Below are 23,697 nucleotides of genomic sequence, written 5' to 3'. Positions count from 1 at the left end.
GGATTGGAATCCGCAGCACAGGTTAGCCCGAGGTTTCTGGGCGCCTCTGCTGCGAATTGCAATCCACAGCCACCACAGAAAATGGCACATTCATAGAAGTGCCATCATCTGGCGCTGTATCCAACTCCTCCAACAGCCCTTGTGACGGTGGCTTTGCTGGGTAATAATGAGTTAATACTGGCTTTGTTTTACTAGCTAGTATTAAGTCAGAGATTCTTAATGTCAGGCACGTTTGACCCGGCCATTAAGAATCTCCAATAAAGGGTTAAAAAAAATCACCACACAGAAAAAAATACTTTAATAGAAATAAATACACAGACACACTTAAAGACTCCATCTTTATTACCCCCTGTCAGCCCTCCACGATCCTGATCTTCTGTCTTCTTTCCCCTTCAACACATGCAGCTCTTTCTGCTTCTCAGACAGCACAGCTGCATGGGGAAAGACGCTGTGCTCCGTGCAGAAATCACTCTGTGAGAGTGACCACAGGCTCCCGGCTGGAAGCGGTGGCACGGGTTGCTATAGCAACGCTGCTCCGATTACGTGATTCCGGTGCCACTGCGTGCTGGTAGCGGGACGTCACCGCTACCAAGCGCATTGCTATGGCAACGGTGAGCTCCGTTATTGATCGGCTGTGCGAGCCGGTCAGTAGCCGGCTTCTGCGGACGCTGGTAACTACGGTAAACATCGGGTAACCAAGAAGCCCTTTCCTTGGTTACCCGATGTTTACCTTCGTTACCAGCGTCCGCCGCTCTCACACTGTCAGTGCCGGCTCCCTTCTCCCTGCACACATAGCCAGACTACACATCGGGTTAAATTAACCCGATGTGTACTCTGGCTAGGAATGCAGGGAGCCAGCGCTAAGCGGTGTGCGCTGGTAACCAAGGTAAATATCGGGTTGGTTACCCGATATTTACCTTAGTTTCCAGGCACAGCATCGCTTCCACGCGTGCTGCTGGCTGGGGGCTGGGGGCTGGTCACTGGTTGCTGGTGAGATCTGCCTGTTTGACAGCTCACCAGCAACCCGTGTAGCGACGCTCCAGCGATCCCTGCCAGGTCAGGTTGCTGGTGGGATCGCTGGAGCGTTGCTTAATGGAACGGGGAAGCAGAGCGGGGAGTCGACCGTGTGCTAGAGCATGTCGCCGGTACATGGCGATACACAAATGTGCACCGTGTAACAGAGAGATGCAATGACAGGTTCTAGCATGACGCGTCATAGTCATGTGACCAGTCTGTAGCCAATGAGATAATAGACACGTGACTGGTCACATGGCTATTTTGATGTCACGATAGGTCCTGCATCACTGCTGGTGTTCCCGGAGGACGCAGCGATTACCAATGGAAAAGCTGCAGGAGACAGAGTGCAGGACGCATCCCGGGGACAGGTAAGTGTTATGGCAATGTTTATTAACTGTATGTGTACATTTATAATGCGTTTTTATGTATTTGTGATTGCCTCCCATTGTTTCCTATGGGTTCGAGTGGTACGCCGAACCGGTTCGCCGAACTGAACTCGAACCAGACCTCGGTTCAGCGAACCGAGCTCGAGCCGAACCGCGACCGGTTCGCTCATCTCTACCTATGACCACAGGATTGATCATGTGAGCTATCTCATAACGTCTTGTAGCTACAGTAGGACATCTCATGTTTTCACATCATAAGGAACAATTATTGCTTGAAAAAAATCGCAAATATAGAGGACATAGCATCCATTTTCGGGTGATTAAAGATTTTGTGTGGTTGGCAGTTCTCGTAGCTCGGCAAAAGAGACAGGTAAGGAAAGTGCTAAAGCATTGAACTGAACAAGTGCTCCATACATTAGCATGTTGATCAATTGCACAAGTAAAAAAGAGGACTAATAAAAAGATTCTCTTTAATAGTGGGGGAGAGGAATAAAAGAGTGGCCAACAGCAATTCACGTATGATTGATCAGTAAAAAAAATTTCAGAGAGAAAAATCTGTAATCACTGTGAGTCAGAAATAGGGTGCTTGCTAGTCAAAATTGACTGTTGAGTTCTTGCATTAGTGCTGCAGTAATTTCTTTGCATGGAGATTTACTTTGTTTTAAAAACATACATAATGAAGTTCCCCAAATTCTAGGCATTAAACTGTGACAGGTTTATCAAACAAAATATGCATGTCAAAAACATTTTTTTTTTTTTTGCAGATCTGTTTAACCAGTCAAATTTTATATTCATACACGCCAACCAGTGATGGCTTTTTGTACGTGAACTTACCTAATGTTTCTAATTGCATCATTTTTATGAAGAACCATGAAGAAAAAAAAGTAGGTATTTAACTGTGCATGTCAATTTATCTGTTTTACTAGTCTAATTTAACAACCATGCAAGCTACACTTATATTGGGATTTGCTGTGACAATATGCATTCTGTACCTACTTATAATTTCTATCACATGTTTTGGCAAGGACAAAATAATTGTTTTAGAATGATTCTCAAAAATGTATTATAGTATTGTACAATATGTAAGGTAACTCAACAGGCAGCAACAGCATTGGAAAGGGTAATGTAAGAGTAGCAGTAGAAGCACCATCACCTTCTCAAATAGCCCTTTTTGCCACTGACAAACATATTATTAGAGGGAAGTTGAAAATTTCATAGCAAGGGGCAGACATACTGCTATTGCTACCCTTGCAGCTGTACATTGCCCCAAAAGCTAAGGTTGCCCCACTTTCACCTCCAAAACAGCAAGCAACATTTGTCAAAGGCTCAATATTGGGCTGCAAAGAGCCCATAGGCTGTCCTTGCAGAGGGGCTTTCTTTTATCTGTGTCTCTGTCCTGCATTAAGGCACTTGATTCATCTCAGTCACAGCAGGATGATTTTACCTCTGACAGAGACATTATCAGCTTGAGTTAGGGTACCTTTACACTTTAGCAATGCAGCAACGATCCGACCAGCGATCTGACCTGGTCAGGATCGCTGCTGCATCGCTACATGGTCGCTGGTGAGCTGTCAAACAGGCAGATCTCACCAGCGACCAGTGACCAGCCCCCAGCCAGCAGCGACGTGCAAGCGACGCTGCGCTTGCACGGAGCCAGCGTCTGGAAGCTGTGGACACTGGTAACTAAGGTAAACATCGGGTATGGTTACCCGATGTTTACCTTAGTTACCAGCTCACACCGCTTAACTTAGCGTGTGCAGGGAGCAGGAGCCGGCAGCACTGGCAGCGTGAGATCTGCGGAGGCTGGTAACGAAGGTAAATATCGGGTAACCACCTTGGTTACCCGATGTTTACCTTGGTTACAGCTTACCGCAGGCTGTCAGACGCCGGCTCCTGGTCCCTGCACATTCAGGATTGTTGCTCTCTCGCTGTCACACACAGCGATGTGTGCTTATCAGCGGGAGAGCAACAATAAAAAAACGAACCAGGGCTATGTGTAACGAGCAGCGATCTCACAACAGGGGCCAGATCGCTGCTCAGTGTCACACACAGCGAGATCGCTAATGAGGTCACAAAAAACGTGACTCAGCAGCGATCTCAGTAGCGATCTCGCTGTGTGTGAAGTACCCCTAAGTGGTCTGTGCAGAATGGTCTGGCTGATAATAAATTAATAATTTGGATAGATTTTGGACAGTTTCTTAATTTTAAAAACACAAAAAGACTATTGGTGCATTGTCTTATTAAAGGAGTTGTCCGACATTAGCTTACCAAACATTTTTGAGTTTATCTGTGCTGTAATTTCATATAAATCACCCCTACATTGTTATTTTTTGTTTTCTAACTTTTGTTCCTCTTGAATTATCCCTTTATTCCCTGCAGCTCCTTGTTTACATTCAGCTCCTGCAAACTGACCTCTTCCTGTGCCACACCTCCCAGTCAGAGCTGGCACCGCCTGACCTCAGTGTCCAGGCTCACCCCCTGCCCACCCTCAATGTCCAGGCTCGGCCCCTGCCTGCCCTCAGTGTCCAGGCTCGCCCCCTGCCCCCCCTCACTGTCCAGCCCTGCCCTCTGCCCGCCCCTGCACACTCATTCCCTGTCAGTATTCTGCCCCAGCACCTGACCTGTTATCACTCTAGCATTGGAAATAACAGCCCTACATCGGGCTCTGCGCCCCCCACACACATCGGGCTCTGCACCCCCCACACACATCGGGCTCTGTAACTCCCCTACACACACACACACAAACGGCGCTTTGTACCGACCCCCCACCACCACCACCATCGTTCTGTACCGACCCCTACCCCCATTGGGAACACATGTAGGCTACATTCACATGACCGTTCCGTTTTTGCGGTCCGCAAAAAAAAGGTCTGTTTTTTTCACGGACTGCAAAAAACGGAAGCAGCAAAAAAGATAAATAGATGAGTAGATATAGAGATGGATAGATAGATATAGAGACATAGAGATAGACGTATGAATGAATGGGATGGATAGATAGATAGATAGATGAGAAAGACCTATATAATGTCCCACCTCCCTGCATATTCTAAGCTGGCACCCTTTAGTGACTTTCATGTGGCACTAAAGGGTGCTTAGCCTTGTATTTAGCCAATAAATAAATAATTAAAAAAAAAACGTCGTGGGGTCCCCCTATCTTTTGTACCTAGCTATTCTAAAACAGAGGGCACCTCACGCTGTTATTTTAAATTATATAAATAATTTAAAACAAAAAACGTGGGGTCCCCTCCAAATTGGATCACCAGCCAAGGTAAAGCGGACAGCTGTGGTCTGTATTCTCAGACTAGGGAGGTCCACTGTTATTGGACACTCCCCAGCCTAAAAATAACAGGCTACAGCCACCCCAGAAGTGGCGCATTTATTAGATGTGCCAATCCTGACGCTTCGCCCCAACTCATCCCATTGCCCTGGTGCGGTGGCAAACGGGGTAATATATGGGGTTGATGCCAAATGTGTAATGTCACCTGGCATCAAGTCCAGCAGTTGGTGATGTCAGGCGTCTATCAGATACTCGACATCACCAACCCAGTCAGTAATAAAAAAAATAGACAACAAAAAAAGTTTTATTTGAAAAAACACTCCCCAAAACATTCCCTCTTTCACCCATTTATTGAAAAGAACAATAAAATCAGGGTCCGGCGTAATCCAATAAGGGGGTCCCATGACATCCATACTATAGTCAATGTCCCAGTCAATGAAGAACAGAATGTTCCCCATTGTCTGGGAGAGCAGTGCACTGACCTGAGCCAACATCAATAGGTCAGCCCAGGTCACTGCAGTGGATGATGAGCACTGCCATCAGGAGGTTAGATGAGATCATTACCTGCAGTGACGATCTCCTGTTCTACTGACGTCAGCGCCGTCACTGACTTCTATGCCCGCTACGTTCTCAGCAAAATCGTGAGAGCCCATGACGTCACCACTAGTGACAGTCTCGGGCTGCCCACGAGACGTTACGTGAGAACGTGGCGGGCATAGAAGGCAGTGACAGCGGTGACGTCAGCAGAGGAGGAGATCGTCACAGGAGGTAATGATCTCATCTAACCTCCTGCCAGCAGCACTCATCATCCCCGCGGCTGCACGCACTGTGAGAAGCTGCTGATACACTGCAGTGCGAGCAGCCGCGGGGCTGGCAGGGAGCAGGACACAGACTGCACGGGCACTCCTGCTATCCTAAGCACTGTAAGCAGGGGGCCCAGCGCTGGCGATGACACTGTGGGCGGGAAGAGTACGGGGTGCGGGAAAATGTGTGGGAGGGTGCAGGGAAGGCGGGCGGTGACTCCACGCACTGTACCCGCCCAGCAGGGCGGCAACAAGCTGTTCCCAGATTTGCATGTCAACATGGTCCTGCCCATGTTGACATGAAATGACCGGAAGCAGCAAAATCACGGCAGGAGCGGTCACATGACCACTCTTTGACGGGGGAGAGGGGCTGACAGCAGGGCAGGTAAGTGGTCACTATCTACTTACCTGCCCCAATGTAGCCCAATAGGGAAATAATAAAAAAAAGTCAAAATAAGCCAGATAATCTCTTTAAATATCTGTTGGATACTACAATGTTATCATCTTTTTCTTTAGTTTTTTTTTTTTGGGTCTGGTCACATTGAAATTACTAAACTGTGTATGAAATAAACTGGATAAGTGGCATGCCTAATAAAAAAAGGTTCAGGTGCACAAGTGGAAAGGCTATCCACAACCACAAGTAAAGAGAATAAACATTTGGCACACCAAATTGAGATCAAAGGAAAAGAAGGATTTATTGCTACCACAAAAACAAATGACGTTTCTGTCTAAAGGCCTTCATCAGATAACAGTGGTATAAGGCAAATACCTTTCTCCAGCACATGTTGCCAGCTCCAACAGCGCTCTCAATATTATGGTATTTGCTTTATACCACTGCTATCTGATGAAGGCCATTAAGTTGGTGTCACACATAACGACGACGACAACGACGTCGCTGCTACGTCACCATTTTCTGTGACGTTGCAGCGACGTCCCGTCGCTGTCGCTGTGTGTGACATCCAGCAACGACCTGGCCCCTGCTGTGAGGTCGCCGGTCGTTGCTGAATGTCCAGCTTCATTTTTTGGTCGTCACTCTCCCGCTGTGACACACACATCGCTGTGTGTGACAGCGAGAGAGCGACGAAATGAAGCGATCAGGAGCCGGCACTGGCAGCTGCGGTAAGCTGTAACCAGCGTAAACATCGGGTAACCAAGGGAAGACCTTTCCCTAGTTACCCGATGTTTACGCTGGTTACCAGCCTCCGCTCTTGCTGCCAGTGCCGGCTCCTGCACTGTGACATGTGGCTGCAGTATGCATCGGGTAATTAACCCGATGCATACTGTAGCAAGGAGAGCAAGGAGCCAGCGCTAAGCAGTGCGCGCGGCTCCTTGCTCTCTGCACTGTGACATGTAGCTGCAGCACACATCGGGTTAATTAACCCGATGTGTACTGTACCTAGGAGAGCAAGGAGCCAGCGCTAAGCGCGGCTCCCTGCTCTCTGCACATGTAGCACAGCGACGTTATGATCGCTGCTTCTGCTGTGTTTGACAGCTAAGCAGCGATCATAACAGCGACTTACAAGGTCGCTGTTACGTCACCGAAAATGGTGACGTAACAGCGACGTCGTTGCCGCTGTCGCTTAGTGTGACACCAGCTTTAGACAGAAACGTCATTTGTTTTTGTGGTAGCAATAAATCCTTCTTTTCCTTTGATCTCAATTTGGTGTGCCAAGTGTTTATTCTCTAAACTGTGTTTGTGTTAAAGGGCTTGAAAGAGGATGGATACAGAGGTAAGAAACCACAGCGTTTTAAGTATGTCTTTTTATAGCAATTGAAAACTTTACAGCGTCGAGTTTTATCCCAAATCGATTCAGTGTGAATTCAAGTTTTTGCAATCAAAATGAAATCTCTATTTTGGAAAAAGGTTCAAAATTTTGGAATGTGTCTGTCCAATATGGATTTGCTTTAAATAATCTGTGTTTGAGACTACCTGCCTTTGAGACTATACTATACTATCCTTACAGTATATATGAATTTGCCTTAAAAATACTCTTTAATTTCAGGTACAGAATGAGGAGAGCTAGTGGCTAGTTTAAACTGCATTTCTGTTATACATTTCTTTTATATTGTGCACAGGGGGCCGAAAACCGTGATAGCGCTATAGCTTACAATAAAGGAGAAGCTGATTGGATAGTATTGTTCTTTACTGAAGTAAAATAAATGCCATTATTCACTAATTAGGGAGTGTTTCATTCAGAATGACAATGTTTCCATAACATTTATCCTAAGCTTTGGCAAAATTTTTGTAACCTTTCTTCCTTTGCAAATGCTTTTGTTATAATCATGAATCTAATGAAATATTCTAGTCTGCTGCTCTGTAGCATGACTTTGCATTTAATTGTGCAGGACTCTGATTATCCATGGTTAAAAGACTGTAAATGAGCTTTCATATAAATGTCTGGTGACGGTATGCTCACACAAAATGGAATAATAAGCAGCCTAAAGGAAAAGTCATGTTTTTGCAGAACTGGAGTCATGGAATAGTCAAGAACAAAGCATGTAAAAATCATTACCCAGCATCTTTCCATATCCCAAGGCTTCTTGCATTGTTCTAAATTAAATGTTGGAGAAAGAACCGCCTGTGCTAAATCAGTACTGTCTGTACTGAAATGTCTATGATAAATCATAAAACAGTGTTTGTTAGATTATCTTTGTAAAAGTGGTGTAACTGCAGCATAAAGCTGCAACTATAGTTAGAAATGAAATCATGAATTTTTTTTCAATTTGTTGAAATGTTAACTTTGTTAAAATATATAGAATGGTAACTGTAAATGTATAAATTAAAAAAAAAATAAGTGCATGAAATAAAAAAGTAATAAGAAATTGAAAATATAAAAAGCAAACATTGGTTGGATAATATGCATATAAGGGAGAAGCCTTGACTATGGATTATATTTGGACCAACACAGTATAAAATAAATGGAGTTTTGTTAAACAAAAATATTAGATTACATTGAATGTTCCCTTTAAAAATATAATGTAGCAATGTTTTGTCTAGTCAAATGAAAACACTACTAATTAATTAAAACCCTTGGATGGAAAGCAAATATCACCATCTTACAGTCAAAGGTTCATGGAATACAGTAAAAATACACAATTAGGTCATTTTGTCTGCGGCATTCTATGCTAACTGTGGTTTTAGTTTTCTTTGTGGAAATCGGCTGTATTAAAAAATTAATTTCCTTTTATTATAAATAGAGTATAACAATGAACACCTGCCTGTCAGATGCCTGGAGTACACTCTCTTGGCTTTTGTTCAGCCGGTAAAGGTCCATGGCCCCATGTAGCAGAGACATTGGGAACATAATTTTATGAACTTTCATTCAAACATAGTGACAGATGTTACATTTATGTACAAAATAGAAAGAAGACCTAGGCCTTTGCAAAGTGAGGGCAGTCAGAGAGAAGAACAGGTTTACACGGGAGGTAGTGAGCTCTCCATCAATAGAAATCTTCAAGCGTAAGCTGGATAAATATAAGGCTGGGATGATTTAGGAAAAACCTGCACTCACAGGGAGTTGGATTAGATGGCCTTTGCGGTCCCTTCCAACTCTATCATTCTATGATTTCTGTAATAGAAAAAAATGAAATATTAAAAAAGCATTTGTCATCCATGTTTACCAATAAACTGACTGTTCCAGGGGTCATTCAACAAGGCATAAACCAAAGTTCTCCACCTGATATAACTAATTTAAGACAAGATGAAGTAGACCTGCATCTGAGAAAATTAAACATTGATAATTTCCCTGGGCTGAGTGGGATTCATAAAAGGATATTGAGGGAATTGAGCTCAGTGATTGACAGACCGCTGTATATCATCTTTTTAGACTCTCTTGTAACAGGGCTGATGCCTCAGGATTGAAGAATGATTGATGTGGTAAAAATATTTAAGAAAGGTAGGAAGGTGAATCCAGGCTACTACTATCTACTACTACTACTACTACTATTACTGCTACTAGTACTAGTACTGCTACTTCTGTCTGGTAAGCCTGATTGCAGTAGTATGCAACGTTTTTCAGGGCATTAAAAGATATGACCTGCAGGAATATATTGTAGAAAAAATATCTAATAATGGACAACCAGCATTCATGAAAGATAAGTCGTGTCTAACCAACATGTTTGGTTTCCATTAGGTGGTAAGTACAAATATCGATATTGGTAATGCAGCTTATGGGATTTACATAGACTTTGCAAAAAGGAATGTGATACTTTACTACATAACAGCTTTATAATGAAGTTCCAGAAGCAGGTATTAGGGAAAACTATATGCAAATGGGTAAGGAGTTAGCTAAAGGATAGGAAACAAAGAGTCACTGTAAATTGTACATTCTCTAAATAGGATATAGTTAGCAGTGGTATTGTCATGCTTTGTTATTGTTGAATACCAATGAAAGAGGGGAGAGAGGCAAACCCTGTATCTAGGGAAGGGGGAAGATGGTGACCCCTAGTAAAAACTACTATTGGCCACTAGCTCCCTAGATAGGTCCCGCACTTATACACCGGTCAAGATACCTAGGCCCTGGCTGTCCCTGAAATAGGCCTTAGGTAGTAATTGGATCACATGAGCACTAGTCAACCCTACTAAGATCTAAAGAACACATAGGGTAAACAAACAGGAGAATAAAACCAGAAAACTTATCTGCAAGATGACTTTGGGAGAAGGACAGCAATATACAGCAACATGATATGACAGGAGATTTCAAGCCAACTGCTTGCAATCTGGACAACATAGGAGTAAACTCTATCACCGGCAACAAACCAAGGGGAAATGCAGGTATATATAGGGTGGTGGCTCATCTCTAGTCACAATAAATACAATAAGTGTCAGGCTACCACCAGGGAGAGCTGGAGCCCTGCAGGAAAAGACACTATACAGAGCTGAATCAACATGGAAGTGGACATACAGTGTATGCTGGAGCACTGCCCTGCACAGTCAGCCAGATTATAGAGGTCATGGAGCATGTGGGGATGGTAAGGCAGGCCAGGTCATACACAGTGCGGTAAGAAAGAAGACTAGAGGAACGAGCAAAAGCGGGGTCGAGGTAAAGCCGAGATTAGTACCAGAGGAAGCAACCAAGTGGGAAGGTAGGAGAAGGGGGAACGACTGGGGCTATTGTGGGAAGGTAGGAGGTGGGACGGAACACAGACAGAGCACAGGGTAAGGACGGATCAGGAAACACTTAGAGGGACCAGCAATCACACGCAAAGCAGTGCTAAGCTTATAGCTGGCGCTGGTTCACCAGAGATGACAGAATTTAAAGCATCCAAGCTACGGAAGTGAGGCCCGAGAGAAGGCTCCACCCCCTAGCCATGTGGATGGGGAGGTGGAACCATGACAAAAAGTTTAGTCTTTAACAAGTGAAATGCTGTTCTATTGGGTTGAGATCAGGTGACTGACTTGGACATTCAAGAATATTCAACTTCTTTGCTGTTATAAACTTCTGTGTTGCTTTGGCTTTATGTTTTGGATCATTGTCCATCTGTATTATTAAATACTGATGAATCAGTCTGGCAGCATTTGGCTGGATTTGAGCACATAGTATGTCTCTGAAAACCCCAGAATTCACCTGGCTGCTTCTGTGTCACATCATCAATAAACACTAGGGACCCAGTGCCTCTGGCAGCCATGCATGCCCAAATCATCACACTGCCTCCACCGTGTTTTACACATGATGTGGTATGCTATGGACCAAGTACTGTACCATGTCTTTCTCATACTTTTTCTTTCCATCACTCTGGTATACGTATCTTAGTTTCATCTGTTCAAAGCATGTTCTTCTATAACTGTGCTGATTTTTTAAGGTTTTTTTTTAGCAAAGTCCAATCTAGCCTTTTTATTCTTGAGGCTTATGAGTGGCTTGCACCATGCAGTGAACCCTCTGTATTTCCTTTCATGCAGTCTTCTCTTTATTGTAGATTTAGATATTGATACACATAAATCCTGGAGAATGTTGCTCACTTGGTTGGATGTTGTGAAGCTGTTTCTCTTCACCTTGGTAGCTATTCTGCAATCATACACCACTGTTATCTTCCGTGGACATCCTGGTCTTTTTGCATTGTTTTATGTCATTTGTGCTTTCTTTCTCAGGATGTACCAAACTGTAGATTTAGCCACTCCTAATATTGTAGCAGTTTCTTGGATATTTTTTCTGCTTTCGCAGATGATGGATGGCTTGTTTCACCTGCATTTAGAAGTAATTTTTCCACGTTTACTTTTATGTGCTTAATTGAGAATGAAATCACAAGGAATTACCCACACCGACCCATGACACAACCTTTGAGTCAATTAATTGTCCGATAATTGTCCGAGTACGTTTGAGCTCTATAAAACCAGGATGGCACATGTAAAGGAGCTGAAACTCCTAATCCATTCATCAAATTTTACTGTTGACACCATCAAATAAAAGCTAAAGGTCAGGAGTTTATGAACATGTTGATTATATAACTATAACTTGAATATGTTTCAGTAAATAGGTGAATAAAACAAAATTTGTGTCAGTGTCCAAATATATAGGGACTTAACTGTATGTACAGTATAAATACATGGTGAATACAAAGGACTGGGACATGACTAATTCCTTCCAAAGACCATTCTAAGAACCAAAGGGCACTCATTACAGGTGAAAGAAAGGTGATTCCAGCAGCTTCATAGAAAAAGGTTCTTTAAAGGTAGAGCAGTCAAACTGGGGAATGCCCTACCACAAGAGGTATTAATAGCAGACAAAATAACAATACATAATAAAGGGCTGGATGATTTCTTCAGTACACATAACATTTTGGGTTACAGATAATTTAGTGACAAAAAATGTATAATTGGTTAGAAAGTTAAACTTTGTGGACATTGGTCTTTATTGAACTTTTATAACCAGGTAACTATAAGAAATGTAATTCTTTCTTCCACAGTACACTTTTATAGAGATTTGACATTTTGTTTTATAGTCTATAATCATGCTTTCTTTGTGATCTTTTAAATAATATGCATATTTAGAATAAATATGTCATGATTGGACTTTTGTGAAAGGCAATAATGAAAAGTCTGGGTTTTTTTTCTGATTTCTTTTTAAATTGCAAAAAATACAATATTACACAGTGTGCATTCAGTTGTTGAAGGTATTGATTACATTTTTTTTTAAGAAGACTAATGATTTTAATTAACCACACATAGAAATGAGCTGGTAACACTATATAACATAATGACATGGAAGTAGCAACAGATATTTAATATTAAATTCTAAATACTTTCATTGGGGAAAAGTTGGTGAGTTATTGGGGAGGGCCATATGATAAATGTGAGAGGCAATGAATCTCAAGGGCAGGGAGATATAGCAATAAAGTAATTAATTAAGATGCCTAAAAAGGTTACTTCTGACACGGGCTATGAACATGTGACATAAGCTAACGTCTTTGAGAAATCTTGCATTGAAAGTTTCTAACCATATAGTGTAATTGTGATTAACATGAGGACCTTCAACTGTCCTGTAAATCCTTCAGGAGATGCCTGAGAAAAAAGAAGTGGAAAACATTTTGGTAGATAAAATTAGTAAAATGATTAAATGTTCTGAAAAATCATAAATATTCGTACCAGATTATTTACTGTGCCATGAGACAAACCTGTTGCATTTATTTTGGATACAATGCCATTAAATCAATGTTTTCAATGAAACTGTGTGGAGTTGGGAGTTTTCACGCAAGATAAAATATTTAATCCCCATGGAATATAAGTGTGCTGCCCCCATGCCAGCAGCCGGGCTACTGCTCGGATCCGGATCCGCGGTGGCTCGAGGGGTCTCCGGACGCGGCCAATCGATTAAAAAGAGGGGCCTATGTACAGGGGTGTTTTTGGAAAGTTTGTGACGCCACCCACAGTACGTGGTAATGTGAGGGACCACCACTGCCGTTGAGGAGCCCGGTGACGATGGTGTGGCAGCCTGATGTTTATCCCCTCCGTAGGTAGGGGTTTGTGTCCCGGGGCCCGTTGATGATGGATGGTGTTTGGGTGTCGTGGGGAGTTGTAACAGGGAAGTTCCAATGTACTCACTCAGTCCTGGAATAACCACACTGACAGCTTGTAAACCAGAATTCTGAGCACCACTGCAGCATGCGGGGAGCACGCTGGGTCCATACCCTTGGTATTGCTGTTAGGCTGTGGCCCTGTCCTTGGCACCTTCGTCTCTGTTGGACCCGTGGGTATAAAACTCTTTGGGTCCTGCTCACCCGTATGGCTAACGGAGTAAGCTTGCTCTCAGGGTTCACGCGTAAGATTTCTTTGGACTGTAGTGGGAAAGTCCTATCCCATCAGTGCCCTGATTTTGGAGGGGGTTGGGGATGACACTTGAAGTCTTCACCCCCATCGGGTAAATTACCGGAATGCGTGAAGCTACTCTCCGGCCTAGGGTCCACATAACCACGTCGTGCCTAAGCCCCTGCCCGGTGATAGCTTAACGCCGCCGGCTGCCCTCCTCGGCAGTCCGTGCCCCTTGACACTATCCCCTGCGAACGGGGTTCCAGCTCCTACCAGGCCCATACCAATGTTTGCCATGTAGTACTACAGGAGCCCAGCTCCGTGACCTCTCCCTCTCAGAGAGTCACTTCACCTCCTCTCCTTCCACTGCTCAACTCGACTGCTCAACTCAACTGTCACTGTCCTCACTTTCTCCTCACCAACCCCCCATCTGGGCGGCCCTATTCCCTTCAGGCCCCCCAATGGTGTGTCTGGTGGGTTAAAGTGGGAAGTGTTCCTAGGATTTTGATTGACTAAGCTGTTAGCAACACCAAAGGACCAGGATCCATAACCAAGGAGGGTGGATACTGTGCAGAAGGGCAGATTGCACAATACCCTGCGAAGACCTGATAGGCCAGGGCATCACATAAATATAGCAGTTATTTACTTAACCAGGCTTAAAATTTGTGTGACATCGCAATCTGAACCTAATCCAGCAACATCTGCTTCTGTCACCTGACACATCAATATTCATCATATGGGGAGGGTGGTAGGGGAGGAATCATGATCCTATATCATGCTGTCCAAAACCTAGGATTAAAAGAAATTAGCAGATGCCCTGCAGTAAGTAAATAGATATCAATAGCATATGTAAAGAACATAGGGTACTTACTGAATGCAATTTTGATTAAAAGAGATTAAAAGCCAACCCACGCCCGCAAACTGTTAACAATCAAGATATTCCTTAACTAAATGTAGGGGTAAGGCTTCCTTGTTTGTGGGGGCTGTACATTTTGTGTATATAGCTGTATGGACAGTTCTTTAAATCTATTCTTTCTGGGCCTTACATAAACATATCTGAAACCCTCTTACAAAGCCTTCACTGCACCACTGTCTTATGCAGATGACCACTTTACTCACACTCTTTACCCTGGCATAAACATGTTTTTGGAGTTTGCATTATCCTTGATAACAACTTTCAACCCAATCCCACATCTACTACCCTCTCTTAACCTTTCTTCTTTTGAAGTGCAATCTATTTATGTCCAATACTTTTCCAACCTTCAAGTGGCTATCATATACTGACTTCCCTTCACTAACTTTGTCACTTGTTCCATCCTTTGGCACAACAGTCCTGCACAACCACCTACATAAACATTCACTAGACTTCACCTTCCCCTGTCTCTGTTCCTATCTAACCTCACAACCACATTTTCCCCTTATATTTGAACACCATTTATTCACATCACTGTCCTCTTCAGCTTCAGTCCAAGTCCAGCAGCTAGCAAACCACGTATAAACCTCTCATACTACGACAATCACACAGATTCTCTTTTACACCGTTCACCATATCCTCACTTCATGATAAATACAGCTACCATTTTCTACAATCCCATACTAACATAAGCTATTGACTGATTGAAAGGATGACAAATTAATAGACCACCCTTGCACACCAACCTTACAAAAAACTTTGACAAGTCTCCAGAGTTTCTAAGCAGTGATATAAGAAAACACACTTACAGGAAGACCTCACCCTATTCAAATAAGCAAGTCTCATATTCAAGTTGCCCTCTATATCTTCTAAAAAGGACTTAAGGTACCGTCACACTAAGCGACGCTCCAGCGATCCCACCAGCAACCTGACCTGGTAGGGATCGCTGGAACGTCGCTACACGGGTTGCTGGTGAGCTGTCAAACAGGCAGATCTCACCAACCAGTGGCCAGCCCCCAGCCAGCAGCGACGCGTGGAAGCGATGCTGCGCTTGGTAACTAAGGTAAATATCGGGTAACCAACCCGTTATTTACCTTTGTTACCAGTGCACACCGCTTAGCGCTGGCTCCCTGCACTCCTAGCCAGAGTACACATAGGGTTAATTACCCGATGTGTAGTCTGGCTATGTGTGCAGGGAGCAGGGAGCCGGTACTGACAGCGTGAGAGCGGCGGACGCTGGTAACGAAGGTAAATATCGGGTAACCAAGGAAAGGTCTTTTTGGTTACCCGATATTTACATTGGTTACCAGCGTTCGCAGAAGCCGGCTCCCTGCTCACTGCACATTCAGTTGTTGCTCTCTCGCTGTCACACACAGTGATGTGTGCTTCACAGCGGGAGAGCAACAACTAAAAAATGGTCCAGGACATTCAGGAACAACCAGCGACCTCACAGCAGGGGCCAGGTTGTTGCTGGATGTCACACACAGCAACATCACTAGCAACATCGCTGTTGCGTCACAAAAGTCGTGCCTCAGCAGTGATGTTGCTAGCGATGTCGCTTAGTGAGATGTGGCCTTTATTCACAACCCTCATATCCTCACATCCTCACATCCTCTTTGCCTCCTAAGCCCAAACAGTTGTTCAACACTTTTAAATTCCTTCCCAGTTGACCACCTACATGATCAGCTGGTGAACAAAAAGGAGGCTAATGAAGCAGCCAGGAGCTGGGGTGCAGATCCAGCAAACAGAGCACCACTCCCTGTTATATGCATTGTACGGCTTGAATTCAGGTTAGTACCTGCGTGGGAAACCAGCAAGGGAACCCCTGTTTCATTCTGTTTTTTTCTATTGTACAATGCATATAACAGGGAGTGGTGCTCTGTTTGCTGGATATGCACCCCAGCTCCTGGCTGCTTCATTAGCCTCCTTTTTGTTTACCAGCTGATCTTGTAGGTTTTTAAAACCCAGAGAAGGTGCAGTGTAGTGTAGGACCCAGAAAAGGAGGTTGCCGTGAAGGTGCGCTGGGCTGGTATTGCAATGGCCAGTATATTATTCTAAATACCTCCATGTATGTTATAGGGTAGAATTTATTTTGGTTTTTCACAGTGTGCGGCCGGAATTTGTTCTCATATATATATATATATATATATATATACATATATATATATATATATATATATATATATATTACACAATGTCTAGTTGTATAAAAAAAATAATTTAAAAAAATGAAGTAGCGCTCCGTGGTATTTTTGATTCGCAGCACAGAAAAAGTGGAGAGCTACGGGCTGCCACCCCCGTATGCCTGGAAATACCTTGGCTGGCAATCAAAATACAGGGAAGCCCATTCATTTTTTTTTTATTTACTTAAAAAATAATTACAAAAAAAAATGCGTGGGCTCCCACTGTATTTTGATCGCCAGTCAGATAAAGCCCGGCAGCTGGGGCTGGGATTCTCTACATCCCGCAGCTGCCCCTGTAAATGGCGAATTGTTTCTTAGCGCCATTTCCAGGCACTTTAACTGTCTTGCACAGTGGCCCTGGTGGTGGTGGCATGCTGAGTAATAAAGGGGTTAATACCAGCTTTGTATTCTCAGATGGTACTAAGCCCGAAATTCATAGTGTCACGCCAAATTAGACATGGCTACCATGAATTTCTGGTAAACAGTAAAAAAAATACAACACAGATAAAAATTTTTTTTATTAGAAATAAAACAAAAAAAAACATTTAGAGACTCCATCTTTATTATAAAAAACTCCTTAGTCCGATGTAGTTCAGAGGGAGAGCCATGTCAGCTCTGCATCATCACTCTGTAAAGACAAGTGGCTCTGCAGAGACAGAGGCAGAGAGAGCATTGTCAGTTCTGTTACATCACTCTGTACAGAGCGAGAAGCAGGCTGACAGTGAGGGTATATTTGCACTTGCATCCGCATTGCATCACCCTTTAAAGCAGGGATGGGGAACCTCTGGCCCGTGGGCCATATGTGGCCCGCGATGACCTTTTCTGCGACCCCTGGGGCAGATTCCTGGTGACTGCGGTGCTCGGGCAGCTGCTCATCTTGTCTATTGCCGGCCGGCAGACAGTACTGGAAGTGGGACCTCCCTCCCTCCGGCTCCTACATGCTCCCTGTGAGATTGCAGCTATAAGCAGAGTAATGGGGGAAGGGCCTTCACGGCACTAAGAATGATGTATAGTGCCGTGCATTCTGCCTGTCACGCTCCCATTCTGTGCACTCTGTCTCTGTGCTCGGCTATTCAGGTCTAGCACCGCAGAGGAGACAGAAGACGAGAATGAAGCCAGCCCTTGAGCTGAGCTGCTGCATCCATCTTGCGTCAGGCAGGAACTTGTGCTGCACCTGATCTTACTGGGCAACTAGGCAGCAGGTACTTATATGTAAGCTAAGTGTTTATGTCTAATATATACCACCATATATCTAATGTATTTGTGACTTCAATGTCCAGTATGTGTGTGCTGTGCATACGGCATGTCTGCTGTGCATACGGCGTGTGTGCTGTGCATGTGGCGTGTGTGCTGTGCATATGGCGTGTGTGCTGTGCATATGGCGTGTGTGTGTGTGCTGTGTTTGGCAATTAATAAAGTTTCATATTTTAAGGTTTATTGATATATATAATTCCTGGTGTGCACATGTTTACACGCAGAGCTTTTTTCATTCTCCTTATTGAATGCTGTGCATGGCTTTTGTGTGTGTGTGTGTGTGTGTGTGTGCTTTATACGGCATGTGAGTGCTGTATACAGTATCTCCTGTGCATGTGTACTGTATATGGCTAGTGTGAGTCGTGGGCGGTGTACAATATGACCAGTGTGTCAAGGCTGTGTCCAGTATACGGCCAGTGTGTGATTACAATGTGTGGTTTACAGCCAGTGTGTCAAGTTTGTGTGCAGTATACGGCCAGTGTGTCGGGGCTGTGTGCAGTATACGGCCAGTGTGTCAGAGCCGTGTGTGTATGTACAGTGTCTCCTGTGTGATGTATATGATTTACCAATCTTATTATCATGAAGAGTTGCCTGCGCTCCAGACAAAAGACAAACCTGGAAAAAAAGTTGTGAGAAGCAAACATTACAGCCACCCCAAAGAGAAGCAGCTCCAGCCGGCACAGTAGGGGTATAGGGGTGAGTTAATTGTTTGACCAAATATAGCCGGGTCATTTTCAAGTTGATAATTTTTTGTGGCCCCCGAAGGTTGGTAGAATTTTCCAAATGGCCCTCGGCAGTAAAAAGGTTCCCCACCCCTGCCTTAGGCTATGTCCACACTTTGCTTTTTACCTGCTTTTTACTTGCTTTTTTGCTGCTTTTTCAACTGCAGCGTTTAATGCAAAAATGGATGTGTTCTGCTTTTCAAGCATAGTCTATAGGAATTTGGGTTTCTTGTCCACACTATGCTGTTCAAAATGCTGCCTTTTTGTGGTAAAAATTTGGGCAAAAACTCTGCTTTTTAAAGAAACAACATGTCAATTCTTTTTGCCATTTGCGTTTTGAACTGCAAAACAGAGTTTTTGCCCAAATTTCTGCCACAAAAAGGTAGCATTTTGAACAGCATAGTGTGGGCAAGAAACCCAAATTTCCATAGACTATGCTTGAAAAGCAGAACACATCCATTTTGGCATTAAACACTGCAGTTGAAAAAGCAGCAAAAAAGCAGGTAAAAAGCAGGTAAAAAGCAAAGTGCGGACATAGCCTTAAAGCCTGACACTCTCTGGACAGGAGTGCCTCAGCTGCATGGAAATATATGTAACTGACCGCTTGTTACGGGGGAACCGGCAGATTAGGACCAGGGGGTATATATCCTAATCGCCAGTCGGGGCCCACCGTGCTCCAGATGACAAAGGAGCTGCTGGCACCTAAGGGTTAGGCGGAGACTATAGAGCTGGATGGCTCTGAGATAACCCAGGAACTCTGGGAACCGGTCACGTGTGTTGGGACACGTCAGACCGGACGACAACCCGATTAGCGTTTTGGTGCACCTAGCGCTACACCAACCACGTGTGCAGGAAACACGTCAGGCCGGGTGGTAACCAGGTAGCGTTGACCGGAAGGCCACCACGAAAGCGCCCTGTCGGCCACATGTGTAGGACACGTCAGGCCGAGCGGTCCTCCGATTAGCGTTTCTGGCCACCTCTCGACTGGCCACGTGTGTGTAGGACACGTCAGGCCAGATGGGTACACCAGTAGCGTTGACCGGGAAGCCAAGGAGGATAAGGAACACCCTGTTAACTCCACAGGGGTCCTGGGGTACGCTGTCCGTGCACGTAGGGGGCACAACCAGACAGGTGGCGCAGCAGGTGTGTTGTCCGTGTGCGTAGGGGGCACAATCGGACAGGTGGCACAGCAAGTGCGTTGTCCGTGTGCGAAGGAGGCACAATCAGACAGGTGGCGCAGCAGGTGCGTTGTCCGTGTGCGTAGGGGGCACAATCGGACAGGAAGCACAGCAGCCGCAGCCCAGTTAACGCCACTGGGCTGCTATAGCAAGACTGGAATGGCAGGAGAGAAGCACGGCGCCTGACCCTGATGTGCCGAGCCACGAATCTTGGCGTGACAGGCACCGTTCGCCTAACCCTACCTATCGCTTCCCAACATAGGCTTATGCCGCAATGAGGCTCTAACATGGAGGTGTGCTCTGACTGAGCAAAAGTGAAGACTGCGCACCTCCATGTTGTCTCCAGCCCCTTTTATAACCTGGGTCCGCCTCAAACCCAGGGTGGAACCACCAAGGTCCAATAGCAGAGTGCCATGTCATCAGTGACGTCACATGCGACCTATCCGGAACCGCCACGTCATTGATGACCTCATGGCAGCCACGCCCCAAACACTTCACCAGTCATCATCTGACGACCAATACTGAGGTGCCAGATCATAGGGGTGGGCCTCTGCGAGCCAGTCCGGAGTTGCCACGTCATCAGGACACCTGACACCCTCTGCCCTATCAGGGCCTGCCACCTCACGGACATGCTCAGTAAGGTCCTTACCGGACCTAGCCTCTGATGCACTAAGTGCCTGAGCATGCTCAGTAGATTGAGCCACAGGCTTAGAAAGCAGACTATCAGTTTGAGCATGCTCAGTAGGCACATCCCAGAACTTAGACACAGCACGAAGTCCAAGTACCTTTGCAAAGAGGCTGTTAGGGTTAATTGTGGGAGCATGCTCAGTAGCCTGAACTGAGGACTTAGTCTCAGACATAACACAAACAGGCTGAGCATGCTCACTAGGCAAAACACCGGGCCTAAACTCTGGCTGGGGAAAATCGGCGCACGCATGCGCACTAGCCGCCTCTCCACACTTAGACGTGGTGGAAGGAACAGCCAACTGGACGACCCGAGGCACGGCCAAGAACGGCAGGCAGCGCCTGGGCGCAACAGGAACCGCAGCAGGCTGCTTGCGGCTATGGCGGCGCCGGTTCGTAACAGTACCCCCCCTCTAGCGGCCCTCCCACTCGATTGGTCTATAGTCGCCACAGATACCACTGAGCGACGGGCGGAAGATGGAGACATGCAGTGCGAGCTACAAGACTCGCTCCACCGCGTAATCACCCCAGACGACCAGTCGATATGTGGGGAATGCCGCTTCAACCAAGGAATACCCAGCAGAATATCATCTGCACCCTTAGGGAGAACCAGAAATGAAATGGTCTCCCTATGCCCAGATGACATGGCAAGGGTAATGGGCACTGTCCGCTGGTGAATTACCTTGGGCAACAAGGACCCATCCACCACACGGACTCTCACTGGCCTTGACATTTGCTCCAGCGGGATGGCATGCTGCCGGGCAAAAGAGGAGGAGATGAAACTATCCCCAGCACCTGTGTCCACACTTGCCCTTGTGGACCATGTTGACCCCTTAAAGGAAATGGACGCGGGAAACGTCACCCTAATGGATGACGCAGAGTCCAGTCTACTTCCAGCTATGGTCACCAATCGTGGTCGCTTATCCTGACGCTTTGGGCAACGGTTGGCATAATGACCATACTGCCCACAAGCGAAACAGGAAATGTCCTTGCGACTCGAAGACCTAGCAACACCAACCCTAGAGATGTCCATAGGGACAGAGATGTCCTCTAAGGGAGGTGCAGTAGGAGAGACCACTACAGTGGCTGAATGACCCTCTGACCTGCGCTCCAGCTGACGTTCGGAGGTCCGCAGGTCAATGCGGGTAGCCAGAGTCATGAGGCCCTCAAGGGTAGTTGGTACCTCACACGACGCTAATGCGTCCTTCACGTGCGAGGCTAATCCCCTCCAGAACAGTGGAATGAGAGTCCTCTCTGACCACCCCAGTTCTGCAGCAAGTGTCCGGAAACTCACAGCATATTGACTTGAGGAGGTACGCCCCTGCTCCAAAGTCAGTAGCTGTAGGGCCGAGTCGTGAGTGGCCTGAGGCCCCAGGAACACTTGTCGCAAGGACTCCAAAAACTCCTTAGAGTCCTGTACTACGGGGTCATTCCTCTCCCACAATGGTGTAGCCCACTCCATTGCTCTATCGGAGAGCAAGGAGATGATAAACCCCACCTTTGACCTCTCTGTAGGAAACCGTGCAGCCAACAGCTCTAGATGGACTGAGCACTGGTTCACGAATCCTCTACATGCCTTGCTGTTCCCCGTAAACTTGTTGGGCAGCGAGAGGTGAGGGAGGGTTGGAGTAGGCTTGGTGACGGACACCATTGCAGCCGCTTGAGCCACCACATCATCCATATCAGCAGCAAGAGCAGACTTCTCCAGAGACCTCACTCTGGCATCAAGCTGCAGCATGAACTGACGTAGCTGCTCCATCTCCGCCATGCCAGCCAGACCCTGGCACAGTCTTACTGTTACGGGGGAACCGGCAGATTAGGACCAGGGGGTATATATCCTAATCGCCAGTCGGGGCCCACCGTGCTCCAGATGACAAAGAAGCTGCTGGCACCTAAGGGTTAGGCGGAGACTATAGAGCTGGATGGCTCTGAGATAACCCAGGAACTCTGGGAACCGGTCACGTGTGTTGGGACACGTCAGACCGGACGACAACCCGATTAGCGTTTTGGTGCACCTAGCACTACACCAACCACGTGTGCAGGAAACACGTCAGGCCGGGTGGTAACCAGGTAGCATTGACCGGAAGGCCGCCACGAAAGCGCCCTGTCGGCCACATGTGTAGGACACGTCAGGCCGAGCGGTCCTCCGATTAGCGTTTCTGGCCACCTCTCGACTGGCCACGTGTGTGTAGGACACGTCAGGCCAGATGGGTACACCAGTAGCATTGACCGGGAAGCCGAGGAGGATAAGGAACACCCTGTTAACTCCACAGGGGTCCTGGGGTACGCTGTCCGTGCACGTAGGGGGCACAACCGGACAGGTGGCGCAGCAGGTGTGTTGTCCGTGTGCGTAGGGGGCACAATCGGACAGGTGGCACAGCAGGTGCGTTGTCCGTGTGCATAGGAGGCACAATCGGACAGGTGGCGCAGCAGGTGCGTTGTCCATGTGCGTAGGGGGCACAATCGGACAGGAAGCACAGCAGCCGCAGCCCAGTTAACGCCACTGGGCTGCTATAGCAAGACTGGAATGGCAGGAGAGAAGCACGGCGCCTGACCCTGATGTGCCGAGCCACGAATCTTGGCGTGACAGGCACCGTTCGCCTAACCCTACCTATCGCTTCCCAACATAGGCTTATGCCGCAATGAGGCTCTAACATGGCGGTGTGCTCTGACTGAGCAAAAGTGAAGACTGCGCACCTCCATGTTGTCTGCAGCCCCTTTTATAACCTGGGTCCGCCTCAAACCCAGGGTGGAACCACCAAGGTCCAATAGCAGAGTGCCATGTCATCAGTGACGTCACATGCGACCTATCCGGAACCGCCACGTCATTGATGACCTCATGGCAGCCACGCCCCAAACACTTCACCAGTCATCGTCTGACGACCAATACTGAGGTGCCAGATCATAGGGGTGGGCCTCTGCGAGCCAGTCCGGAGTTGCCACGTCATCAGGACACCTGACACCCTCTGCCCTATCAGGGCCTGCCACCTCACGGACATGCTCAGTAAGGTCCTTACCGGACCTAGCCTCTGATGCAT

Source organism: Anomaloglossus baeobatrachus, chromosome 6 (genome assembly GCF_048569485.1).
Source record: "Anomaloglossus baeobatrachus isolate aAnoBae1 chromosome 6, aAnoBae1.hap1, whole genome shotgun sequence".
In the NCBI taxonomy this organism is placed as follows: Eukaryota; Metazoa; Chordata; class Amphibia; order Anura; family Aromobatidae; genus Anomaloglossus; species Anomaloglossus baeobatrachus.
Note: the sequence above shows the minus strand (reverse complement) of the source record.